Source organism: Chaetura pelagica, unplaced genomic scaffold (genome assembly GCF_000747805.2).
Source record: "Chaetura pelagica isolate M959 unplaced genomic scaffold, ChaPel_1.0 scaffold205, whole genome shotgun sequence".
NCBI classification, from domain to species: domain Eukaryota; kingdom Metazoa; phylum Chordata; class Aves; order Apodiformes; family Apodidae; genus Chaetura; species Chaetura pelagica.
In genome coordinates this window covers 1,009,596-1,034,361 of record NW_009953318.1, presented here as the reverse complement: position 1 = coordinate 1,034,361, position 24,766 = coordinate 1,009,596, and positions in this window count along the sequence as shown.

Here is a 24,766-nt window from a genome sequence, read left to right as displayed (position 1 = left end):
GGTGACATGATCACACCATAAGATGTGTCAGTTTATGTAGCATGTTGTATGTTTAGCTACTGAGTCAAGTAAGGATGTTGATCTTTAAGTCTCCAGTGCACTCCATCTACATATTCAGACTGTTCTTTTCAGAGCTTGATATTTTCACTCCACTCTTTTCCTCAGAATCTGTTATCTTTGTTTCATAAGGGTATTGTTGAATAATGATGGTTCCCTTTTTTGAGTTCAGTGAAATTATATTATCATCCTTTTTGTGTGTTTTCTTTTAAGTCATAGACTCTTGCAAGGGTCTGTCTCTCTGAGTTCTCACTAACTATGTACACACCCTGTATTTGAAAGGTGCTCCCCTGCAGAGCGAGCTGCTAAGTATAGGCAGCCACAGGTTGGACAATGCAGGTCTTCCTGTCCATGTTTGACTGACTCTTCTCTTTCATTTCGTATTTTTCTCTGCCACTTTGAATGCTTTTTCTATGGCTGCACTTCTGACTTCCTATCTAAAATTCCCACCCCTAAATAGAGGTTACAGTCTCCACTGAACAAAAATTGCACCTTTAGTTCAATAAAAAGACTGTCAGTAGTAAGCTATAGTCCTTATTTGCTCCCATGAATGAATTGGAGAGATGTAAAATTCAGTTCTATAATGAAAATTTACCTTCTCCACTTGGCCAGGATTAATTTTGATTCTGTTACTGAACCCCAGAAATATCTACCAAAAGAAGCTACTTATGGAAGCAAATGTTCTGTCACAGTTTTCTGCTTTCATTGCTTTTGATTTTATAAAAATAAAATGCTTCTTGGGTACAAATTTAACAGATGAATTGCAAAGAACTTGTTTCTGATGTAGAGCTATACAAAGCACAGATGTTTCTGCCTCTTACACAAGCTAGACATGTCATGTGTCATTCACTGCAGTGATCTACAACCTGGAGGGGAAAAAAAATGCAATCCAATGGATTTAAATAAATATTGAGCTATAAACATTTCAGCTTCTTTTTGCCTTCAACCTTGTTGTATTTTACTTAGTGTGATGAAAGACTGCTTTGCTTATAGAATTCGTTTTTAATTCCCCCAGCAGAATCCAATTAGTTTCTAGCAAAGTGTTTATCCAAAGGAATCATCTTATGGAAAGGATGGACTCTGGGACAAAATATTTGCTAGAAGCATTTTATAACTCAACTTACTTGGAGGTTATCTGTCAAACTGGTGTTTATGTTTGGCAGTGATTCTGTGTTCAAAGACACATTATTTTATGTTTTCATCGTGTTCCTCATCCTCAGTACCTTCATAACTTTCAGGAGGTATTTCATTCAACGTAGGACTAGATATTGTTTCTGTTGTGGCATTTATTTGGGAACATTTCACTAAATCCTATAACTCTTGAAGTGATGTAAAGCTTTTCTTTAGTAGATGATATATTGGTACTGGTCCTGGTCTAACTCATACTCTTGTGTTTTGGCTCATATTTTGTATTTTCTCCTGTCTTTTAAAACTGAAAGTTTTTAATTGTTTGAAAACAGGCAATTCTAATCTTGACTCTCTAATCTCGGCAACTAAAGCCTTGCATGAATGTGACTTGTTTGGCAGGATACTCAAGTGTGGAATTACTTTGCAAAATTATCTTTTATTGCTGCTCAAAGTTAGGGAGTCACCTGTTTGGGTAGTAAGAATTTTAGCAGAATTAAACTTGCCTTCTGGCAACTTTTATTTGCATACAAGCTTTCCAACATATTTGCACTGTTTGGGGTTTTTTAATGTATGTGTAATTTTTAAGTGCTTTGAAACTTACAGATCAAAGCACAGTGTACATATAAGTGTTATGATTATGAAGTCATACAATAGGTAAAGGGTTGGAACTAATTGGTTGCTAAAGACATTCTGCCTAAGATGAAAAGTTTATTCAGAGAAAGCCACAACAGAAATCAGCTGCAGTCTTTAGTCAATATGAATGATGCCAGAGATTTGGGAATAGGAAAAGGTATTAAAATGTCAGTAGGTGAGGAGGAAGAATGATAAAAAGCACATTTTTATTTCTGTCACTACACATGCGTTTGGTAACTTGACTCTGTATCAAGAATAGCATTAGGAAAAATATTATCTTCCCTGTTGACAATGTTAACTGGAATAGAATGAGTCAAGTGGAATTTACAGGAGAGGCACATACTGTTAGGAAACTGGAGGCAAATGGACAAGAAACTAGTCTATAATCTTAAATGTATGTAAAAGGAAACAGATCTGATTTTATGAAGGTTGGCTAAAGGCTTGACATTTCATCAGCTGGTTTTACTAACAGATGTAGAAAATCAAGCTCTAAATAAAGCAGAACAGTTCAAATGAAATTCCTCATCCAGATAGCAAATGACAGTGTGCTAATAACTAGGAAGGCAATAATGCCAAAACATTCTTGGAGAGCTAAATACTAAATCAAATATTGTGAAGAAAATTCTCTACATAAACGGCATACTGAATTTAGATGGCATCTTAGATGGCATCTGAGAGGGCAGGATGGAGGGCAGAGCCTGGTAAATGGCAAGATGTCCTCAGTTCAGCAAGGTAACCCTTAGGAATACAGTGCAAAGTACTGCACTGAGATGCAAAACCACAAGTGCAAAAAAAGCAAACAACTGGCTTGACAGCGATATGGCAGAAAAGAGAATGGATGTCTATAGTAGGCAACAAACTGTGAGCCAATGGTGTGTGAGAGTGTGGAAAAATGGCAGAGCCTGTTCTGGGTCATTAACAGTGGCAGTATGTGTAAACCCCTTGAAGCAATCATCTCCCTTGGGACCCTGCCAGGGCATGCAGGTGGTGAGGGTGGCCTGATTATAGACACTACATAAAAGGGAAATGCAGAGTAAGAGGAAAGAGTCCAAGAAACTGCAAAGAAATTGACAGCTTTAGAAAACATGATATGGAGGAAAGGATTTGAGGAACTCTGGCTATTGAGGGAAAAGACTCAATTTTTTTAGAATCTGTCAAATACTGTCAAAAGGAAAGGAGTATTCTTACCAAGTGCAGGACAAATGTGAAGTTGTTTAATTGCAGCAAGGGAGATTTAGGTTACAAATTAGAAAAGCAAGTTTTGTAGATTAAGAAATAAGTTACAGACCTGTCTCCTTAGGAAACTGCAAAATAGCTTTTCTTAGAAGTGCTTAAAAATGGATTAGATGGATATCTGCAAGGATACTAATTCAGGGCAGCAGTTAGCTTAGACCATCTCTTCACCTTTCCCTTCCAGCTGTGTATTGCAACTGTCTTGTGGTCCTTAGAAGAAATTCACTGCTTTAGCTGTGTGGACCATTTAGGCTGACTGAAGCTTTAGTTAGTATATAATTTGTCATTTCAAACTGACAATTCATTGACCATAGGTAATACATTTAGTTATTTTCTTAATAAAATTGGGAGTTTCAGAATATAGTTGGTGTGTTTCCAGTGTGTTTTCACCTTAAGCATACAAACTTCGGGAAATGTGTTGTAAGCTGTTCAAATGCTGCATTGGGGTCTACTCTCAGCTAATACTTTTAATTGTCTGGTCTGAATTTTCTTTAATTTATTCAAAGATGGGGAAAAAAACAAACCTCATACCACCTAGGGTGAAACACCTGTGCTGCTGCTTTTCTGCCTATTAGATTCCAGCTGTTGTGGGTTGGTTATCTTTCACTAGATTCTATAAAAATGAAATCTCCTTCCCTTTCTGGCTGTTGCTTTGAACTACCTTCCCTTTTTCTCCTTTTGTGTAATACATCACAGTAGAGCTCCTATACACACTTGTGAATTATTTGTATTTCTCTTAATATACTTGGTCCTTTGCAAAACTTCTGACCTTCACTCTATGTTTACTTATGTTAGTATGCCCTTCCCTTTTATCCACATCTCCCACATTTCAGTAATCTTCTCTCCATTTTAATAACATCAGCTCTTTGCTACCTAGATAGATAGAGGAGATCTTTAATTTTCTTTGTTGATTTCCACATGGAAGCAGCCACTGTTAAATCTAATAAGACTGAGGGGAGAAAAAGATGGGTCTACTCTGCAGGTAGATTCTCATATATTGCAGGCTGTTAAAAAATTTCAATCATGCACTTCTTTAGCCCAAGGTACGTATGTACATATTTCCATATTTCAGTTCCAAAATAATGCTTGTGCTTTACAAACCTTGAGGATAATTATTTTGTGTCCAATGTTTTCTTACCCAGAAGAACAGAATCTGTAACAACCTCTGCACTTCCCTCAGAAAGTGTTTTGTCTTTGTTCTTTTAGGCCAGTGTGTGGGTGTCAGTTCTTGAATTTATACCAGGATAGAGCAGAGAAATGTGAAAATATGCTACTTGACCGTTTTCAAAATAAAGGAGTGGAAGTTTGTGATATTCACTGGTGGAAGTTTGCAGACCGCAGATATTTTCTGATAATTTACAGTAATAGTTCAGAAAAAAAATAAGTTATGCATTACAGTAAGATTTTAATGATGTTACCCCCTTAATAGCAACCCCACTCCTCTGTCTCCTCATTACTAAATACTCCTGCAGGTCAACTTTACTGCAATTGTTAACTAAATATATATGCAACTTGTTTTATGTTTTCTATAAAATTTAGAGTTTGGTGCACAACATTTGGCTTAAGTTTTAAATTCCTGCAGCTTGGTCACATTGCAGAGCAAGGGAGAAGGCTTTACTCTAGTAGGAAAGTCATGTATGGTTATGAACGAAAATTTTTAAAAAGTTAAAAATACCACTCTTGCTAGGGGATGCATCAGGACTCATTTATTTTATCTTGTATAAAATATCAGAAAAAGTCTCAATTTTTAGGATAAAAAAATCCAATCCTTGCCTGTCAATTTGGAATCTTGTAGGAAGTGTCCTACTGGTTAGCTGGTTGATGGCTGAAGGTAACACAGCCCTGATGCTGATTTAACAAACACTGGGTGCATGACAGTCAAATGTTCGGTGAAAGAGGTGCATGGGTCGTGGCTCTGAATTCAACAGGGCTCTGTGGGAAAATTATTTAGATGTTTTTGGTTTGCAGATGGTTGGAAAGGGTTATTTTATTACCTGAAAGTACAGCAATTTTTTTCAAGAACGGTACTGAAATTAATCCCTATTATTTTCTTCCAAATTTACTGAAAATGTGTAAATTGAACTAAAAGTTTCTGCTGTGTTGCTGTGCGTGGAAAAGCTTTTACTCTGCCCTACTGCAATTCAAGAAAACATCCCATGTAATAGGTTAAAAATATGGTTGCTAATATCTCTTTGTACAACTACATACTTTCTATCAAATTGGTTGTTTAGTATAATCAAGTCAAAACTAAAAGTTTAATTGATAGCAGCTGGTACTTAAAGTTACTGCTTCAATTTCTGGCTGCAGGAGAAATTGTGGAGACAACAACTTGTCTGTTTTTCCCAGCAATATCATGTGGTCTAATTAACAAATATGTATTTTTTGCACAAACTATATAGTGACAAAAATACACATAATAAATGAGCAATAGACCTCACAGAAGCAGAAGTTTTCTTTATTACACCTACTTGAGTTCTTTCAGTTGTAATGACACTAATAACCTCAATACAGTAGCAGACTTTTTAATCTCACAGAGATAAAGGAAATGCCCATTACAGATAGGATTTAAAAATGCATAATCATTTCCTTTTGTGGATAATTACATGGGAACATATGCTTTTCGGGGCTCAGAGGATTTGGCACATTCTCACACTCTCTCTCTGAGCTGCTGTCTCAGGCTAGGCTTAGGAAAAGAAAACTCTGCATTTCCTACACTCTCTTATTCTTTACTCTGTACTTCCAGAAGAGTATCTCTAAGCTTCTTCCAAAAATTAATATTCACATTACCGCATGAGGAGTGCAAGACTTGACCAGTTTACAATATAATAAGTCTTATGGAACTGTCCTAGGGATCCCCAGTCTTAGATGATTCAATGAGGATGGTGCCTTTGTCACAAACTGCTGCTGAAGTACACTTGCTGAAAACAAGTATACGGTCAGAAATATGTGGGAGTTAGTCAAGTACTAGTTTTGTCACTTTTCTCTACAGATGTAAGGATGTAATTGATAGACTGCTATTATCTTAATTAGGTTTCCATAATAATGAATATTGATTTTTATCTTTGGTTTTTAAACTCTGCTCTGCCATTCATGGACTTAATAAATAAATAATCCTTAAAATACTAAGCATATGGACTGAGGTGCTACCCTGTTGAGATACCACTTGACTTGCACTAAAGTAGAGGATGATCTTGTATGAACACAAAAGGCAACCCAGCAAAAGGAGTTTAATTATAATTGTAAAATTAGAAATATGTTCTTCCCTTCTGGTGTTATAGTAAAACAAGTTAAAAAAAGCATAGCTTATTTCACTGATTGAGGTCTGATGGTGAAATACCATTTTCTTAAGCAAAAAAGAGTTTGGCTCCTTAAAGAGCTTTAAATTAGGTTGTTGTGAAATTTTGGAGGTGGGAGAAATTGCAAAAAATGTCAAAATGGTTGGCCGAAGGATTTGAAATTATTGTATGAGTTGGGAACATCAGCCTGGAGTGCCTGGTAGGTGTTAACCAAGATGCTTTTGAGCATGCTTTGGAAAAGCTCTGATGCTTCCATTGAATTCTGTTTCAGTTCACAAAGCAGTGTCTAAGGGCAGTGGGCTGCAGCAGCACTGTCACCCATTTTTGTTTTGAGAAACTAAGTTTGTGAAAGTTTGTAGTTGCAAATTTATTTTTTTTTTAATGAAGAACAAGGAGACAGCATAGAGGATCTGTTCGAAGAAGCTATTTGGTTCACTGCACCTACACAATGCACAAAGTCTCATTGTTATTAATGTTCTTCATTTGTGTACACTGATCATTTGAAGTACTTAATTCTTTATTTGTAGTTTTGTAGTAATTATTTGACTGATTTCTTCTTTTTTCATGTCTATAAACTATCACTGATGGATGACATTTTTTCCCACATATATTTCTCAGATAATTGATCAAATAATTTAATCAGCTTATTAACCAGCAATTGTGGATATTGCCGTGAACTTTCCATCCCAGCTGCATGGCCCTAGATCCTGTGCTGACACAGAAGGTGTTACCTTAACTTCTATCACATTTTATTACTTTTCATTTATTATTCTTGTTATTTCACTGGAAGAACTCCTTAATGAATCAGGTTTGGTGTGAATGCCTGAAAGAAGTGAATTCTGTTTACATGAGTTGTGATGTCAGTAAGAGTATTCATTTAGAAATTCTGCCAGTAAATAGATTATTCAGAGAAAATAAACACAGATGTTCATACATACAATGGCAGACTCACTTAAAATTTCAACTAGTATTCAGAGAAAATTGTTTTCACTATTTTTGTGGACCTATTTGCAGCAGTAAAATAAAAATTATTTTCCTTTTCATGATGTTATGACTGGGTGCAGTGTATGTTGCGTGTATGCTCTCGGTCACTGCTAGAGAGCAACTCATAAATGTCAGGGATTTCTTTTCTTTATAGCTTGCTAGTTTTTTTGAGGAGAAGGTGTAATACCAACTCTTTTAGAAGATAGTTTTAAAATGGTGCAAGAGCTTAAAACAGTTTGAGGTCCAACAAGAACCAAAAAAGGGCAGTTTTTGGTATTAATTTAAAATGGGGCCACATCTGGGCAGTTATTGCTGGCAGATATTTTATTTGAAGGTAAGAAAGTAAGTTTCCTCTTCATGGGCATTTGCATTTGGTAAAAGAATGATTATAAAAAGGCTGCTATTGTCTGATGTGAGCTTTGTGCTGTAACTAAACAGGGATAGGAAATAAGGTAGAAAAGAATTCAGATGAAAATCATTCCAGCATTGCTCCTTGTCTTTTGTACCACACTACATAAATCTTTTCCATATATAAAGTAACCTCAGTTGTCTAAATTTAAGAAAAATGAATAGTGCCTAAAACTGCAGATCACTTGAGGCTTCTTTGGTGCTAATTAACTTACTTAGCTCAGTTGGTTGGCAGTTTTTAATCACTACAACAGCTCCTGTGGATATTTTGTTTTCATTTTAAAAGCAGAAACATAAGGTTCTTTAAAAATGTGTGGTTTTTTGCTATACTCATTTGAGAAATTGTAATAATGTTTTCATGTGCAGAAATACATTTCATTCCATAATTTCCATTTTCAAACTTAACCCCTTGAAAACAATGACAGTTATTGTGCTGAGAACAGTTATGCTATAATTTCATTTCCAGAAAACCTTGTATTATTTAATTTTAATCTGAAACAAAATAGATGTTGGCAAGTATTTCTACCAAAATGACCCACATGATAGTTCAATCTCTTGAGCTTTTAAAAAAAGTATTGGTAAATTGTTTAAAGTATAGGGCCTATCTCATTTAGCTGTTCAATGTTTTCTTTAATAAATAAATGCTAGAGGGTAGTTGGTCTGCCTTTAGACATGCTGCTTCTGGTCTTGGCCTCTCTGTGCTATTCTTCACATTCTATCCAATCATCTGTAATAGAATATTGATATCCAGTCCATCTCTCAATTATTCCCAATGTTCTCTAATATTATTAGAGTTGTTTAGTTGACATAGTTGATGTGGACTAACACCAGTCGTATAAGATTGCATGGCCAGGTATCATACACTCTCTTGTGAGCAGGAAAAAAAAAAAAAGGATAATATGAAGCAAATAAGTGAAACCCTCCTGGGCTTGATTTGACTGTTCTTAGTCAAGCTCTAAATGAACCAGTAATGAGTAATTTAAAAAGCAGTCTTTATATACATGCTTTCATAAACCAGACAAATGTAAAAGAGATTATATTGCATATTCTACATGTGAATCAATGACTTAACATACTGGAATACTTATTTTTCCAGTTATTCCGCTGTTTATCTGATTTCATTTCCAGCTTCCTCCTAGAGGGCAAGAGTGGGAGTCTTAAAGTTACGGATATTTCTCCCAATTATATGAAATCACGTTAATTATAAACGATCAGTCATCACTGATTTTCAGAGTCACATGCTGACAGATAAATAAGAATCCAAGTACAGAATCCACATCTCATTTACCAAGTGATATTAATTTATCAAGTGATAGTTCCAAGTGCAACAGCCAGATTTAACAGTCTTTTAACATGCATGGACTAGCCTTTGAAATTTTAAGATAAGAGTGTGTAAGGTTTTCTCAGTTGAAGCCTCCCACTGTTTTTATTCCCTTGATTCTCGCTATTACTATTCACTATCACTGTTACCATTCAATGTGGCTTTAATTTGGTAGAAATTTTAGAACAAAACAAGTCAAAGAAAGCTCAAAGAAAATTTGTGAGGGGAGTGCATTTCATCTCATTTCATATATTGCTTGAAAATGAGTGTCTTGGTGAAATACTTCGTATTAATTGGAAGACATCTCCCATGCAAGCCCCAAAACACTGCTGTAAGATAACCTACAATATTCTGCTCAAAAATAATTCCTTTGCATGGTAGAAACAGTAGGAGAGGAACGCAGAAAAGATCATGTCCTTACTAGCTTTTCCCATGATCAATGCTTTTTGCTGTAAAGTATGTAAAGAGGCACCCATAGAATTGTTTTTCTCAGAGGCTCTGTGGTGGTGCTGGAGCTAATGAAGAAGAGCTCTCTTGAAGTTTGCAGCTAGGCTGAGGCTCTTTACTGCATCAGGAATACAGTACCAGATTGTGCTATCTTTTCCACTTCTGCTAGAGGAACTGTGAGTTTTCTGCATGCTTTGCCAACATAACCTGACTTGCAGATACACTGATCATTGTCATTTGGAGGAAGGAATATGTGGGAGGAAACAGTGCCTTGGTCCTGGTTGCTTTCTGTAGCAACCACATCTGTGCCCAGACACTGAGGGGAAGGGGAAGCAAGTATTTCCACCCATTGTGTTAGTAAGTATCTTCACTGATTATAAAGGCTCTTAAGTAGAAGTCCTTTCCTGTACTTTCAGTTAAAATGTAGGGTTTTTTGCATTTCCATTGGGAAATTGCCTCAGTTAAGTCAGTATCAGCCCAGTATACATTGCTGATATGCTGAAAAGAGCAGAACTCTGCTCTCCGTAGGCATTGCATCACAAAATACAGCTATAGCTGTGACCAAATTAGGATGATGTGCCACTTTCTGTGGCAAAATGAGTTTGAATGTGGCTGAAGTCAGTGAATTTATGTGAATGTGCTGTTCATTCGCATTTCACAAAACTGTCTCTTTTGTATTAGTGCTGTGCACAATAATCTCAACATATTAAGTGCATTTGGACTGGATTTCCTTTTTGTAGCACTCATCAAAAATGTTTCTGAGTGTTCATGTTTAAATCAGCATTACACACCTGGGAATGGCTGCTAATACAGTAGGATTTAAAACGACATTTTTGGCTGATAATTAAAATATGAGAACTTTGCACATCAGTAAAATTCCTGAAAGGTTATGGAGTAAATATATTTAAAAGACAAAAGGATAAATGTAGCTTACAGGGTATGTTTGTGCAAGATTGCTGTATGAGGATGGCAGAGGACAGAGAAAGATTGCTAAGGAGAGAATAGCTGCATTGAGGCAGCCTTCTGTAGAGCCTAATAAACCTTTAATTTCATCTTGGAGTGTCTGACTAGTGAGGTGATGTTGTTTCAGAACACCCAGGTCGAAAACCTCCGAAAGCACGCTAATGGTGAGTCCGGGCATCCCCCTTTTTGCCGGTCCAGCTGCGCTGCTCCCGGCTGTACCGCAGGCTGCTGCGGCCCCTGTTGGAAAATGGCCATTTCCTCTGGCTGCCCTGAACCAGAGCTGTCCGCATTCTCACCGCACGTCCCCGCTGCGTTTCCTTCCCTTCTTGGCGTTTGCGAGGGGACATCGTCCTCGTCCTTCAGATACTTCCAGTCCACAGCAATTCCCCCTGCTGGCTGAGGACTTTCACTGCTTCACAGATTAACTGCGGTGGTTCTTCAGCAGTAAGGATGCCTATCTCTGGTTTTGATGCCACAGTAGTGCTGACAACAATAATGCTCTCCAGATAACCAAGTATTAAATGCGGTGCATTTTTGCTTTTGGATGTGAATTGATCCTCTCAATTGATCCTTTCGAATGTGTGGCACAACTGGGGAAGCTTGATATTCAGCATTTTCTCTCCTTTGGAGCAATAAAAGTAAGGGCAGATTCTGTACTTGGTTCAGGTTAGGTTATCTTGGCTTGCATTGCTTTTCATGACATTTAAGTGATGTAATTGATATGGCAGCAATAGTACACAAAATGAATGCTCTAATAACTACCCTTTAACAGCCACTTGGCACCTTAGCTAGGTATTGAAACCTTCTCTGATCCTGCTTTGCAGCAATTATACTGACAGCATGTCTTGAAAGTCAATGTGATGCCTAGGAACAAATATTTGGCAAGACTGACGACTTTAGCAGTATGTTTCAGGTACGTTTTGTCTTAGTGTAAGACACTTGGGACATCTGTCCGCAGTGTATTCTGGTTCTTTTTCATTGTTCCTCTCAGTTCTGTTTATGGAGTGATTCCCTTACCAAATTGGCAAGATGCAAATTGCTAAAATTTCCAAATGTGAAAAATATAATTTTGCCCTGATTTTGGGGGGGATTGGTAAAAAGTATTTATTCTTATTTTTTTAACAAATTTGCTTCTTTGTTGCTTTTTTCCCTTAACCTGTTGGTCAAGCCTTAATTATACTTAATACTTTTCCTGCATTTACACAAGGGAGGGATGAGAGAAGAATGCATGAGACCAAATATTCAATCACCAAAAAGCATTCAGAGAGTTATAAATAAGGGATCCTGAACAATGAAAAATTGCTTTAGGCTTTAAATGAGTTTACTGTGATTCATACTAGATTAATTAGGAATTTATCAAAGAATTCTAAAACCTGCCACAATATCTTCAGTCAGCCTGTCAAAGAAATGGGAACAGTTATGTCAGGTTTAGATTTAAAGAGAAGCAACCTACACCATCAGCCAGATTTAGATTTAAGTAGCATCTGAATTTAGAAGTGATGAATATAGTAATAAAAATGTGTGTACCTGCACAGGCACCCTGCTGACCTTGTAATACACTCCTGCAAAAATTCCATCTTGTATACAGCACAGAGACATGCAGCAATTTGAGGTCTAAGGGAGTGGAATATTTACACTTCAGAAACCTGTATAATTGTCTCCTCATTTGCACTGAACCAAGCATGTCTGATTTTAAGTAATGCTACAGCATTTACATTAGTATGTAAAATATATAGAATTACTGGTCTTTTTTTTTAATTATCTGGTGAAAAGACAAAATCTTAGGGTTTTTTAATAAAAGACAGGGGGTTGTTATTTCTCCTTTAGAACTCTCTATGCAGTTTTTGCAAAACACTTGTGTGAGTTTATATGTTACCAGATGTACTTATCTGGCGTAGCTGACAGTCTTTTCTGTCATTTGATTAATTGTGTTTGTAGTCTGAAAAATCTTAGTATAAATTAAGTTACTCTCTCTCAAAGAGTCCTGTTTCAGTCAAAGAAATATCTAATGAGGTTGAAGTTGCAATGAATCTTGTTACATTTTGGGTAACAGACCTGTGGCTTTCTGATAAATCTTACATTAAAAAAATATTTTCTGTATAATGTTTGTAGGTATGACGCATTACTGACATGCTTGTGTGAGGAGTCTATTAATTTGTTTGATACACTGACTGGGTCAGGATGTGATGAACCATTCTCTCTGCCAAGCAGTTTGCTCACTAGGGGAATCCAATTGATCATTTATGTTTAAAGCTTATCTATCTATTAAGAAGTGGGAAAAGATACAGCAAACATCTGTGGGGGATAAAAAAGAATCTATATACTGAACAAATCTTACATAAGCAAGGAGCTCAAAAAATGTACCTGAAAATGTGATTAGTACCATTTTAACTCTGTGATGGAATGTATATTCTCAAAAAGAATGAATGCAGTCTAAAAAGGGTTTACTTAATATATATGAGATAAAGGCAAATACCCATTTATGTGTAGTTTGGAAGGGATTATACTGTGCAGGGATTTTCCTGTGATTCAGGACATCTCTGCTACACTACTTGTGTTGCACTATGCCCTTGGAAAGGTTCCAGAAGTAGCTATGTTTTTCTTTCTCTAGAATGGGAGGAATATATGATTCATGTTGTAAATGCTCCCTGATCCTTTCATGTATACCACATAATTCTAGAATGACATGACTGAAGACTTATAACATTCTTCAGTCAAAAGGTATATATTTTTGAACAAAATCTTTCAATTTGCTTTTTTTTTTTTATTAACTGATGCATTATTTTTAATGTAATGTTACAGAAAGAAGGATTGAATCAGTCAAGTCTATGTGGTTAGTATTTGCATGTGTCTTGTTCTTGCTCTGCATCTCTAGGAAAGAGAAATTAGGGTTGTCAAACATGTCTACCTTTAAGCAGCTAAGCTAGAGGAATAACTAACCAGCTGAGACAAATAGTAAGTGCTTTATGCTGGTGTATAAAGTGTACACAGTACTTTATGTGTCATATAAATCAGGCAAAAAGCGCTATGAAATTATTTAATTTCAGGTTGGTTTTGGTGCAGAAGGTCTTGAAATCTGTCTGGGCTTTCTTATACTGCATGTGGAGTCACACTCTTTGATTTTTCCTTTTAAAGACATTGTTTGCCTTTAGTGCAAGAAAAGGTTAATAGAAGCATTCCTTGATGCAGTGGACTAAAACTGAAGAGTTAAATGCAGATCTTCACCTGAAGTATGTAGTAGCTCACTTGAAATGGTGCTGATAGCTGATGGTCTGACTCTGAGAACTCAAGTTCTGCAAATACTTAAGTGTGTCTAAACTGCTTTAGAATAAGCACAACTTAAGCATGCACTTGATGTTAATTACATCCTTAAGTGCTTTGCAGAACTAATGCTTAAAGTAATTCAGTAGATCATATATATGAAAGCAGCTCTCACCAATACAAGTATTGTACCATGGTTTTTACAGTTGTCAGGTCTTTGCAATGCCATTGTTGAATCAAATTATAACCTAAATCACATCTTGCCATTTTATTCTCATCTTGGGATTTTTCTACCTTTTGTTTGAATTTTCTGTTACAGAGCTAGTATTTTAGTTCTTAAGTTTCCCAAGCTTTTTTCTCACCCCTTTATGTTATACTCAGCATGCATATATATATATATATATATATATATATATATATAAAGTAGATGCTTGTGGGGAGAGAAAAAAGGAAGAGTGAGTGCAAGAATCATGCCTGTGCATGAACAGGGACATGGTAGCTATTTATACTGTAGTATAAATACCAGATTAGTAGGATTTAAAATAGAATTTCTTGGTAGGTCTTAAAAGGCATTTTACACTCTAAGGTTAGTTCTGCTACACTTCTTTCAAGTTAGACTTATTTAAGGCGACAGTCATTTGCTTCCATTTTTAAGCTTTATAGCATATAGTGGTTTTCCTGGAGTCATGAATATTTCCCCACCCACTGCTTACTGTTTGAAAAAAGGACTGGTTTACCCTTGCCAAGGAGAACTGCCCACTGATAACCTCACTTTTAATCTCACCGGTTCTCAAATGATTCATGCAGTATGGGGGACTCTGCTCTTGTGAATTCCCAAGCACTTTCGACAACTTGTCCATACTATACAGTCAGTACTGGGCGTGAATTTGACATTTCTTAAAGAGGAGGATACTCTGCCCTGTTACCACTAAATGGCTTGTATTATGTGGGGGAGATAGTTGTTTCTTGCTAGGTAAATTAATAACTTTTTAAATTAAAAATTTGGCAGCAAATTCCTGAAAGAACAAAAACAAAAGGTATTGTCAAGATGTGTCAAAACATACCTCTATACTTCTCAGTAAAGGTCTTTCCTGTTAGAGCAAATGACACAGTCCCATACTGCACTATGCCATTCTGAAAGTGATTTCTTATACTTAATCCCTTTGGTCAATATAACCAGCTGGCACCCCTCATTTATTAGGTAGCTACTAAGTGCAAATTAATTTACAAAGCAGTCTCTGGAGCAGAGCTGGCTCTTCTGATGATTCCTTTCAGACATCTAGCCTTGTGTGGCAGTGAAAAATGCAAACAAGGGTTTTGTATACTTGTTTAGCACACTGCCATTTCTGGTATATCAAGGTCACTATGCTATATATGTACGTTTATTTCTGTATTATACCCCAGCCTGCGAAGTTCTGTTCATACTAGATTTCCCTTGCAGATGTAAGAAAAAGACACCTGTCTCTCTCAAAGAGAGAGATTTTGGCATACAATTCATCCTTCACTTGATGTTTATCTGTTCTATATCAGACAGTTTTTTTGCTGTGATGGTTTTCTTGTCTGTGAGGTGAGAGCTAAATGTCAATCAGTGTGCATGACAAATTACTTTTTTTCAGGGGGTGGATTACCTTGAAAACAGTAAAGGTTCTATTGGCAGTAGAGTAGACTGATGATAGGGTTGCAGAGAGGATTCTTGTTTCAGCAGTAGCTGATGAGGCTGAGAACAGACTGCAGGCTTTCTCCAAGGAGCAGGCTCAAAAAACAGTCTGTGTGCATGATGAGAGATGTTATAATTGTGGGAGGAAGAGTTTCTTGGTGAAAATTATTTGGGAAATGAGTAGGAAAGGAAGCAAGTATTCTCATGTACCTGCAACACTCTTAGTCCCTCTCATTTCCATCACTTATAAAGTTCTGGAACCAGAAGCTGCTGCCTGTGTTGGAAGCTGGCTAAACTGAAGACTGGTGGGCTTAAAGTAGTAATGTCCTTAGATTGATCCAAGGAGAACCATGGTGTTGGTTTCAGAGCCATTGTTTAACCATACTCTTGGAATGAATTTCAGACTGGTTATAGTACCAAGCATTTTTAATAGTCCCCAAGGAAAGTCTGTGAAAATGGAGGAATCTGCAAGTAATGCTGGTATTGTTCCTGGGAAAACAGGCATCTTCTATGTAGTTGCTGTAAGTGTCAGGTAGAGAAATTAATAAAGTGTATGTTGGATCTGAGTTTCTAGTGTGACAAATCACTGCAATATAGAGTAGCAAAGCTGGGGGCAACTGAATCTTTTGTCAGGCTAATTAGTGGAAAACAAAGCAATTATGTTGGGATTAGCTTTCTGGTAGAACTGATGGGCACCTAATAGGTGTGAAGTGCTTGCCACAGTGTTTTAAAGAATTTATTCAAGTATTTTTTTCTATGAGAACTAATTATGTTTGCACATAATCTTATGTAGCCATGGTATGGCTGTAGCTACTTAAGAAAATCTGCAATTTATTTTGCTATTTCTTTTATGAGAAACAAACAGAAAAAACAAACACCAAAACCAAAAAGCTACGACAGATATGCTGGGATCTACATGTATTTAATATGCAGGAGACATAAATATTGTCATATTATATATATTTTTTAAAAAATAGCAATAGCACAATATGGTGATTGATCAGATCTTTGTAGAGTTCAGAGATATTTGTAGAGGTCTGCTAGTCCAGGGTTTGAAAGACAGGAACACAGACTATGTGAGCTCCCTTGTGTTGTTTATGAATGGTTTAGGGTGGGACTGTAATAATTCTGTAGCTCTCAGCCAATGAATACATTAAAATGGTGGCCTGATATTCCACCAAATGGAGTCACACACAGACAAAATGGATGCAAGTGAAGATCAATACAGAGAATTCCATATAGTACTTTATTCTGCTTATGTTTTGGCCAGGAGACAAAAAAGTGCTCTCTGTGAAGCACTGTGCATGGACTGGTGAGAATATCATTCCTCTCTGTTTTTCAGCTCAGTACTATTAACAGTGGATGAATATGTTGAAATCAAAATTGCTGCTCCACAGGTTTATTTTACTATGTGAGGTGCATGTTCAAGTGTGCACAATTTTACAGATTAAATCCACAGGCTTTTGCTTTCCTATGCCTAAAAAACATGATCTATAAAGAACTGATTTTACTTGCCTTGTTTCAAAATGCAAATCCATTTTCATCTTTCGTAGTTGAGATCTATGTCATCAAAATTAATTAGTGTTCCAAGTTCATCAGTACTCATTTTCACTACTGTTGTCCCTACCCAAAGTAGACAGGTTGCAAGAAAGAACTGGTTGGCTGGGGTAGATAAACCAAATAGTATCTAACTTCATGTGATTGCTCTATTTCTCTGGAACATGCCGATACACCCCTTAACCACATTCATTACCTTGGTCACCTTACTGACTTGAGCTGCCTGATCCATGTCATCTTTTAATGAGCTGCTTACAAAACACCTGCAGAATTGGTTGGGAAATTATGCATGTGCTCTACTGCATGTCAGCATGCGTGTACCTGTCACTTGCCCAGGGACTACCTGGCAGCAAGCTTAGCTCAGGGCATGCAAGTCTTAGAAACCATTAGGGAGAGGGCTGTTCACAATATATGCAAACGTTTCTTTTACATGTTTGTGTTTTCTTTATGTACTTGTAATCCACGATGGTGTTTTAGTTGCCTGGTAACCTGCTGGGGGATATGGGATGGAAAGTAGGACGTAAGTATATGGATTTGGTTTTCTTTTCAACCAGTGTCAGAATAGGTGGTACTGTGTTCAGATTGATTAATATTTAGTTTGCAGGTATTATTGTATCACTTTTTATTCTTGATAAGGAGTGATATTAACTGCCTTGGTCACTTGGACAGGAAAGCAGGACATTTCCTAGAGCCCAGGTTAGGCAGTTTCTGTGAAAGCCACCCCCAAAGTGGCTCTGCCACCACAGCTTTGCCCTGTCCCTGCCCTGGACACAGACAAGTGGCACCCCAAAGCTGAGTAGTGTCTCCAGTGGGAATAAAAAAACCCACACCCATTGAAAATGAATAGACAAAAAAGTAAATTTCCTAATGTGCTGTGCTCTTAGGACGGGGTTTTGATTTCTTTCCTGCCTGTGATAATGAAATATTACTAGCTCTGGCTTTCTAACCAGGGGCTAGTTAGCACCAGTATTTTTTTCTGTGTAGTTTTAGTTTTTCAATGTCAAATTCTTTCATTCAGGTACAAAACTAAACACTAGAATTCTGAAAATTGTCTGTACTTAGCCATTGTCATTAATTTTTATAGAAATGAAAGAAAGATTAAATATGTCCAGTGTCATACCATGGTAACTGATGTTTTTTCTGACTTGTCACATGATGCACTGCTACTGTGGCAATGATGTTTGAAACGTTTTTTTAAAACAAAGCAGCAAGGAGATGCATTTTGGCTGTGTGATAAGGAAAGGTGTCTGAGGCTCCTAGTATGCTTCTGTATGACCAAAGTAGTTCTGATTTGCCAGAATTTCCATGAAGAAAAGAAATTGAGAGTTCTCATTGGTTCCGTTCCTTGGTTTTGGTGCCAAACCCATTGATGCCAGCCTCAGGCTCACTGAGATCATCCAATACAGCCCTAACCCTGGCAGATTTTTTGTTTTGCACACTTTCCACAGTGCTGATAGGGTAAGTGGATACATGACTGGAGATTGCAGTGTGCAAGCTGGTTTTTCTTAAACTCTTTTGCAAGAAGCACTTGCCTACTGGCATCATAGCAATCATTCACCAACTTGATTTTCTAGTTTTGGGGGTTTTTAGCAATGCTGATGGTGAATCCTGCAACAGTGAGTTAACATGGTTGTTTTTTTTTTATTGTTGTTGTTTTCGGTTTTTGTTTGTTTTGGTGAAGGGGACATGTATTGGGTACTTGCATGTCCGCATTTTAGTAAAAAGTGAAAATTTTAATTTGAAAACATAAAGGCATAATTTGTGATTTATTTCTGTTCTTCTCATTGATGTTAGTTATTTCCATGCTGGTAAATAGGAGCTATGTAGGTTGCTTCATGTCTTAAAAAGTCATTTTATACTATATGCTCTGTGCTTGCAGGTGAAGTTGCTGTCATCAGTGATAGGAACTCTATTACTTTGCCTAACAGTAATTGATGCCCAGCAGTTTGTAACTTAGCACAATCATTGGTTGTTTAAGTAGTGCTCACAGAGATTGTCTAGTGCTTTGTTTTGGGTATCTTTCTTTGACAGTTCTCAACATGTAGGTTGACACTTTTGCTACAAAGCAAACTGCAATTACTCATTTTTTTAAAAACTTGATCAAGACCATCAAATGTTGGCTTTCAGCACAATCTGGACTGTGCCATTCATTCAGGGGCTTGTTAAAGGACTGTATTTAAAATAGATAATTCATTCCTAAGGCTGCTGCAATAGTATATGCTACTCCATCCCTCTCACACTTGGTAGGTAAGGAATGCAATATTATTATTTTATGCATATGTTCCTGCATAAGTTGTGATGGTCTAGCCAAGCTAGAAATCAAAGCCTCCCAAGATAATATTTCTGTTCTACTTTAAGCTCTTTTCTCATTCCTTTCATCTTGGAATGCTTTCTTTTCTTCTTTTTATGTTCCCTTGTTTGCGCTTGTCATTTGTTTCAGCTTTCTGTGTCTTTGCCTCTTTTGGTGGCTTGTATATTCTCAATCTTATATAACTAAAATCACATGTTTTCCCCATTCTGATTACTTATGAAATGTTTTCAGTCTTGAACTAAACCAGCTTTTTAAAACTACATACTATTCTGAATTCTAATTGATTCTAATCTGACCATTTCTAGATACTGTAGTAAATAGCTAGTGTGGACTTCGCAGTGTTAGGTTTATGGTTGGATTAGATGATCTTAAAGGCCTTTTACAACCAAAACAATTCTATGATTCTATAATAGTGTCTAACAGCAAATAATATAAGTCCACAGGGAAAAATAAATGTCATTTTATAGCAATATTATTATTTTTTGTGAAGCTAAATATATTAAGTTTTGGAACTAGAAAGACTAATTATTAACTGGATGTAACATATCTTACTTCTTCATTAATAAGAAGCACTCGTAGAACATGTATTTCTGTTGCTTACATTATGAAGCATATAAAACTCCATTTTTGAGAAAATGACTGTTGAGCAATATGTGAAGGCCAAATACTTGTTCAGTTTTTATTCAGAATTTAGTGAGACAGAATTGTCATTTATGTCAGTCTAAGTTTGTTGTTTTGGTTTTTTTTTCTGAAAATCAATTTGACTAAAGAATTGGTCTAAATTACAGATATTTGCTACTTGTTACCAAATGTTGGCTCTATCACTAGAGAGCCCATGCCTTCCAGAAAACCAAGCATTATCATTGTTTATTAACGCTTCAGAGACAATGCAACACTGTATACTGTTGCTAATCTACAGTACTTTTGGTTGTGAAGTGAAAAAAAAAAAAAATTTTCTGTCATGCATCTTTGCCATTCACAAGAGACATAATCAGCTGAGCAGATGACGTGCTGCAGTCTTGAATTTGTACATAACATTTTTCAGTCTAGATGCACTTGGCTGTGAAAAAGTGACTTGGTTCCCTCTAAAACCTCCTGGCTAATTAATCATGGTTGCACACTGCTGTTGTAGGCAGCTTCTTATAACTTTTGATTAATAATAAGTGCTGATATGGGGAAAGTGTTACAGTGAGCAGGATCACATCTGGCATGTCATCGTTGCTACTCCCTGCTCTGCTCTATAAGCACTTTTTCCCCAAAAAATATGTTGACCTGATTCTAGGCTGTTAAATCCTCAAGTTTTAGTTAGTCCCTTGTAGTGTACATCATATCTCCAATTCACAGCTTGAGACTGTGGGAAGAAGACTTAAGCTGAGACTGCTGTGCAGGCATCTAGATCTCTCAGCTCACCTTTTTTTTTAAGCAAAATGTCATAAATATTGGGCAAATTTGTCAGTGCCTGCAAATTTTTTCTACATCGAATCAGCAGTGTGATTATTTTTAAACAAATGCTTCTGAATTTAAAAGAAGATTCTGGATTTTAAATATTTAAAGAAATATTTAAAGAAAATTTGAGCTTAATAGTTTAATGAGGTAGAGTGCCAGAAGACTGTTCTCAGGGAAAATAAAATCTGTGAGACTATCCTTCAGGTATTTAAAGACTGAAACTAGACCGTAGATCTTTCAGATTGCTGGATGGATATACCTTTGAAACATTACAGGTTTTAATTATTATTATCCATTGTAATGCTTGCAAAATACAGTCAAATATGTTACAGATTGTTAGGGAGCTTTTGTTATTTTGAGGATGGGGAAGATTGTACTTTAAATCCCAGTAAGTTAGGGCTGAGCTTTCCAGAGTATGTTAGTTCAGTAACTAAATTAGCCTAGTGAAAACTGGAAGGAAGAGGTCCTGGATACCACAACAGCAGAATTTCTGTTTGCATAATGTGCTGTGATAAGCTTTGAAATCTGCCACTATTTATATATGTGCATATTAATTGTTAACTATATCAACATTCATGATGGTTAACTTGTTACCCATTTTACCATCTGTTTCTTAGTGTTTTCTTCTATTTTATTTTTTCCTCCTAAGTGCTGGAATAATGAAAACTTGATTTGGTGTTAACAAAAAATAATTTTTACCACCTTTCTCTCTGAGTCATGGAGGGAAGGATTGGCATGATGTCAATATGAATGCTAGTTTTTAGTCTTTTCATTATATATAATGAGAGTTTTTCTTGTCCTCAATTCAGAGCTATTTTCAATACTGACTCAGAGTGGGCTAATGCAGAGATTTATAATCAGCTTTCATCCTTTCCCATTGTTTCCATTGGGGTATATTCTCTTAACCATAAAAGCAATAAAATAGTCATTTCTAAAAGCAAGTCTGTCCTGGGTAATCATGCTGAATTGTTCTCATAACCTGTGTCAATGGAAGGAAAACACGTGACTGAAGAGTACTGCAGCATTGTAAAAATTAGGTCTTCAGCAAGATTAATATGATGCTTTTAGCAAAGTAGTGCCTGCCACATGGGCCAGACCAAGTAGCATTGAGATGTTTATACTTGTTCTATCTTGGCAGCAGGATCCTGATACCACTGAGGTTTTGAAATGTAATTGAATGTTACTACCTATTCAAGTATATAGTCTAAAATAGTGGAGGCTTTCTACCCCCTCACATTCCATGGACTAACACTTTTATGACTTGAATAGATAAGTCTGTTTATACAACTTAACAGAACTCAGATAACTTTTTGAGCTTCTCTTAGGTGGGACGATATAAAATTGATATATGTAAAATGGGACTGAAGTATGATTTCATTATTCTAAGAAGGGCTAAATTATTCTTTATCACAATAGAAGAGTGTTGGAAAAGGTATTGGTAGCCTTTTGTCTCTGGGTTGACCTTTCTCTCCTCCTGCAAAAGCTCACTAAAGGTAGCTTTTAATTTCCTGAATTAGACTAATAAGAATAGAGCAACAATATAAAATAAGTAAATTATATTAGTAGAACTCAGGAAATTAGTACAATAAGCATATGTGCAAGCTATATTTATTTCTGCTACCTTACTCAGTATCTACTTGTATCTGCAAATATTTCATGTCTGAGATGCTCACAGACAGAAACTAGTGGTCGTTAAAGGTGTAGGATGTAAAATCCCTATTAGAGCTGAAAAACATCCCTGGGATCAGGAACTGTAATCCAATAATGTAATAGGATTGATATAAATATAATCCTATTACTAAACCATGTTCCTGCATGTCAGAATGAGTAGCGAAAAAAGGCTAGAAGATACTTGGGTCGTGTTGCTCTTTAAAAACAAATAATCAGTGTGGACCATTGTGATACACACTGATTTAAAAGGTGGATTTGTGTGTAGGCAGCAACTTAATGTCATAAATTAATTTTGGTAAAGGTTCTGAGCTGTCAGTTGTTAGGTTTTCCCCCCTCTGTTTTGTTCTCTGGCAATATTAAAATGGAAGGCTGAAATGATGTATTTTTTAGTAATCCTCATTGCCCATGTTAGATGCAGAACAAATTATACCATATGAAGTAAACTCCCATATAGTGTCAAAAGTGAGAAAACATCTATCTGTGAAGAATACGTAGCTGATAATAATAAAGCTAGATGTCTCATGTAATGTAATTAGCAGTTATGGTGTTTTAATCCCTTAACAATATAAAAGCCACCAAGCATTTGTTGAAAGCCAAGTATATATGGTGATTGACCCGAATTGCTGAGTCTCTTGAATTGTACTCATGAAGAGGTGAGCAAATAAAGTTCCTTTGCCCTTTTCTGCCCCATTAATCTTGTAAAGAAGACGCTGCAAACATTTTATGTGAGTATCATGCCAAAGAAGTGCTAGCAGTAGCTTTTTTTGGCCTACTTGACAGTCTTGAGTTAAGAGACAACCAAAAAAGGAACTGTGTGCCACACGTTTTCTAGTTTTGAAGCCTGAGCCGTGATAAAAGTAGGAGGGTATGCCAGTAAATTTCCTTTAGAAGCTTAAATTCTCAAAACCCAGCAAGTATCAAATTCCTTCAGGTAGCTGATTTTGTTTCAGAATCTGTGCTAAATGTGGTTTTTTTTCATGTACAGTATGATGCAGGAACTTCGGTTCGGTCATGTCTTATAGCTATTGATGATGTTAATCTGATTTGGTGAACAAACTGCTAAGCTATGTCCTCGTAAGTAAGCATGTATGTAAACATATTTATATGTCTAAATGCTATTTTAATTATAATTAAATCACTAGGAAGTGAGACAGTTATCTGCTCAGCCCTTCATATGGTGTGTCTAGTTTAGACTCTGCAAAGCCTTGTGGGGAATCTTTGTGCTACTGACACCACCAGATACTTCAATGCTGTCTTCGTGTGGCAATGCGTATTCCAAGTGGAAAAACGTTTGAATTAACATCCTATCAGCATATTTGTACCTGGTAAAGCAGCTGCAAAAAGGAATGCAACAAAAAAATGAAGGTGTGTGCCACCTAAACATCTAGAGGTGTATCAGTCAGTACTCGGTTGACTATAAAAGTTTTTTCCAGCTTTGGTCTAAGTAGTGAGGTGGTCTGCGAATACTTGAACACTGGTGATATTGAGCATGTGCATTAGTTATGTTGTTATCTCGAGTTACCTGGATTTCAGTATTTGTCGTCTTTACTTGGGAGATCTAATACGGTAAAAAGGGACGCTCGTATTGTTATACTTGCATCCTCAATCAGCCTTCTTTGCATCATTAAAATCTGGACATAGATAAATTAGTTTTGTCAGTGGGCTATTGGGGGAAATGGTTGTCTGGGATTAGTAACATTGATGTTAAAAGCTAGTATTAGGTGAATGTGCAGTATTTTGCAAATCCCATACCTTTTCTGAACCTAGTTGAGGAACACACTGAGGTTTGTCCTCATCATTCTTGAATTATCTCCAGATATAAAGATGTGATTTATCAGTGATGACAGACATTGCCTTTGCTTTGTAGTTCCTATTATGTTAATGGCTCATATTTGCTGGAAAACAGCTTTTCTCAATTTCTGTATTTGTTCAAAAGCACTGAATTATTGTTTCACTAGCTTTAGTTTCTTCTTATAATTAACTTCCAGATGTGCTGCAGGAACGTAAGGAGCAAAAAACCTAATTTCATAGTGACCTGTAAATAAAATAACTTCCAAACCAAAACTGACAGTTAATACTAAGCAGTCGTGCAATTTGCTGCCACTAGAGAGTCTCATGAGATGAATTTCCGTAGACCTGAGATTAATGAATAAATAAGACAACCTCAGTTCATCCTTTTTGTATATACTGTGCACAGAGGTGTCTAGAATAAGGACAGAGAATGGAACAGAACAGCTTTCCAAAGTTTGCTGGCAAAGTTTACTTATATTCTTTATTTATTTTTCTTGTGTTCTCTGATTAGTCACATAGGTTATTTGTCCGTTCCTGATTATTACTTGTACGTAGTTTACCAATTTGGGGATTATGTCATCCACTCTAAGATCTGTGCTAAT